The sequence below is a fragment of the Bos mutus genome, chromosome 9 (assembly GCF_027580195.1).
Source record: "Bos mutus isolate GX-2022 chromosome 9, NWIPB_WYAK_1.1, whole genome shotgun sequence".
NCBI classification, from domain to species: domain Eukaryota; kingdom Metazoa; phylum Chordata; class Mammalia; order Artiodactyla; family Bovidae; genus Bos; species Bos mutus.
The window spans coordinates 70685654-70689500 of NC_091625.1; positions in this window are offsets into that span (position 1 = coordinate 70685654).

The window sequence follows — 3847 nt, forward strand, 5'->3', positions numbered from 1 at the left end:
GTCTACATTTTAGATGGAGGAATTGACAGTAGATTAACAGTGAACACACTCTGGGTATAAAATTTAGTCATATGTGTTTAAGGTCTTCTAATGTAAAATAAATTATACTTCAAATTTGACCCAAACACTTAAATTCAGATTCATCATTCTTTGGTAACTATAACATAAAACCCTGTATGTAATGGAAACAACATGACCTTTCTTTAGAGCCTATCAGTTGAATTATTTACTATGGGAAAGGTAATTGGTGCAATAAATAACTTTCATTTGTTGAATGAGCTTCTACTTGGTGATTGTCTGCTCATAACATTTCAGCTGTGTTTAGAAATTTTACCAGTTAACTTATGTTTATTGCATGCATTGGTTTCTAAGGTTGTCATTCATTATTGTACTTTATGTTAAATTAACTTACTATTTCCTCACATTTGCATTATTCCAAAAATTACTTATAAGAGTTTTCAAGGATCAAAAGTCAAATAAAAAATTTTGTTATTCTAAATGGCCAGAGGCCGATAAATGCATTTATTACAAATTTGAAACTGAATAGTTCAAAGGATGTTGTATATCTTTTTTTAAATAAATTTTTAAAATTTTTAAATAAATTGCTTAATTCTATTCTAAGTTTAGCTTTGTTTAATCAACATTTATTTTTTTTTTTTTTTTTTTTTTTTTTTTTAAATCTGCATTTTATTTATTTATTTTTTTATTTTCAATTTTATTTTATTTTTAAATGCATAAATTAGTTTTGCCAAATATCAAAAGATCCAGGTATACATGGTCCCCATGGTCTAGGGAGGCACCAAGCATCCAGCATCATGAATCTGCTACATGATATTTTCATGGTTTCCCAAATCTTCCCATTTCTCCCACAGAGTCCATAAGACTGGATATGATGATCTTTTGCTGAGTCAGGTTAAATCTTTCTAAATTCCATAAGCCAGAGACTGTATTTAGTTTTTCCTTCTTTACTTACCCTATCAGTTGAACTGATTCAAATGTATTCTTTTTAATGGCTGAAAGTAATACTCCATTGTGTATATGTACCACTGCTTTCTTATCCAAATGGAATCTAGGTTCTTCCATTTGCTATTATTGAATGAACAGCGTGTTCTTTCCCTTCTGGTTTCCTCAGTGTGATTGTCTGGATCATAAGGCAGTTCTATTTCCAGTTTTTTTCAGCTGTGGTTTAGTTTGCATTCCCACCAAATTTTACCCTCTCCAGCATTTATTATTTTAACTTTTTATGCCATTTATGAAATGTACCTCATAGTGGTTTTGATTTGCATTGGAGTGATGTTGAGCATCTTTTCATGTGTTTGTTAGCCATCTGTATGTCTTTTTTGGAGAAATGTCTATTTAGTTCTTTGGCCCATTTTTTGATTGGTCGTTTATCTGGAGTTAAATTAATATTTTTGAGATTAGTTGTTTGTCGGTTGCTTCATTTGCTATTATTTTTCTCCCATTCTGAAGGCTGTCTTTTCACCTTGCTAATAGTTTCCTTTGATGTGCAAAGCTTTTAAGGTTAATTAGGTCCCATTTGTTTATTTTTGCTTTTATTTCAATATTCTGGGAGGTGGGTCATAGAGGATCCTGCTGTGATGTATGTCGGAGAGTGTTTTGCCTATGTTCTCCTCTAGAGTTTTATAGTTTCTGGTCTTACGTTTAGATCTTTAATCCATTTTGAGTTTAATGGTGTTAGAAAAATTTCTTTTTACAAGTGGTTGACCAGATTTCCCAGCACCACTTGAGATTGTCTTTAATCCATTGTATATTCTTGCCTCCTTTGTCAAGATAAGGTGTCCATAGAGGATTTATCTCTGGGCTTTCTATTTTATTCCATTGATCAATAATTCTGTCTTTGTGCCATACCATACTGTCTTGATAACTGTGGATTTGAAACTGAATCAGGTAGGTTGATTCCTCCAGTTCCATTCTTCTTTCTCAAGAAGATCGATTTGGCTATTCGAGGTTTTTTGTATTTCCACACAAATTGTGAACTTATTTGTTCTAGTACTGAAGAGATTAGGGGAGTTGAATCTATAAATTGCTTTGGGTAGTATACTCATTTTTTAAAATAAATTTTCCATCTATTAAAAAGTTTTTAAATAGGTCTTTAGTTTCTTTAGGTAGATATATTCTAAGTATTTCTTGCAATGGTGAATGGAATTGTTTTTAATTGTCATCATTATTAGTGTATAGGAATCAAGATTTTGTTGATTTTATATCCACAACTTTTGTAGTCATTGATTATTTCTAGTAGTAAATCAACATTCAATCATATTCTTTTGTTATCAATTTTCTTGTTATTTTTCTGTAATTTCTTGCTTCCTGTAAATCAGTCTTATATTAGCACATCATTTCTATTATTAAACAAATGCTTCTAATTGGTAAACTTTTCCTGAGATAGTGAATTATTTCTGATTATATTCTACTTGTGTGAAACTCTTGATCTGATGATTAAAGATGATAAACATGATTTAAAGGCACTCTAGACTGCTTAGTTTAGCCACAATTCTTCAGTTCTGAACTGGAATTTATCAGTTTATTTTCATTTAGTGGTTTCAATGCAGTAACTTTAATTCTGTTTCACAGCTATAGAGAAATCATATTTCCTCATTTTAAATATAAGAAAGCTAAAATTAAAGTGTTTACAAACTCTGCTGAATATCATAAAGCTTCCAGATTCAAACAAGTGCTTCTAACATCTTGTTCAATACATTTTCAGTTGTCTTTTTTTAGTAGAGCTTCACATGTACTAGACAAATCATTAATTTTTCAACTTTCCTAATCTATATTTCTTCTGTTTTTATAACTATATCAGGACTTTCTTCTTTAAAAAAATTAAGCTCCTGCTCTCATTTTTCTCTACTATGAATTACTCTGGTTGTGTGGGGACTAATCCATTGGCCTTTGTTTCAATGAACATTTATTGAGTGCTTCTGATATGCAAACCTAAGAATGCTTTGAGTTATAGGCCACTCATTCTGTGCTTGGGACTGACTTACCTGCCCTACTTAGTCTTCACAATACTATGTGAGAGAGAACACTATTGCTATATTATTATTACTTCTGGGTCATAAATGAGGGACAAGGGGCATAATGAGGTGAGTCTCATTTGGTGTATTTGTTAAACAATAGAGCTGATACTCACATCCAAAGAATCAGAGAATAAGTAAAGTAACCAATAATTCTTTCTCCTCTGTTGGGGCCCAGGCACTGCAGTCAAGGTATTGAGAGCAATATGAACACAAGACTTTGTACCAATTGTTTTAAAGGAAAAAAATCAGTCATCACAGAGAACAGACTAAACACAATTCTTTGGAGATACCAATACACTGATGGGAGTAATTGATTTAGTGATGTATCATTTTAACCTACAATTCTTCATTATGTATTTTACTGTACAAAGTTTTCCCCCTGAGGGTGAAGGGAGGTTCATTTAAATAAATTACATCTCAATTTCTGCAGCAGGATTGGTCTGCACATCAAGCAAATACAGGCTCTTGTTTTTTCTATTACTGATTATTTGGTTCCTTTGAGCCTCTTCCCCATAGTAAGTCTTTTACATTCAAAACACTTCATGCCATCTTTGTGGTGTGGGTTTCCGAATTGCATTTAACTTTTTTTCATGGATATAGTATATTATTATGATAATGAATGATTATATTTGCACCTTATATGCTCCTTGAATAGCTCATGTATTAACAATATGTTGTAAAGTTTGTCTTCATTTTTTTCCGTGAATGAGAAATTAGAACAGTAGCAATTGATACCTGTCTAAATAGCTCCTACCTTCTTAGGAACCACTTTGTTCATTTGTCCATCACACTACTTGCATGGACATATT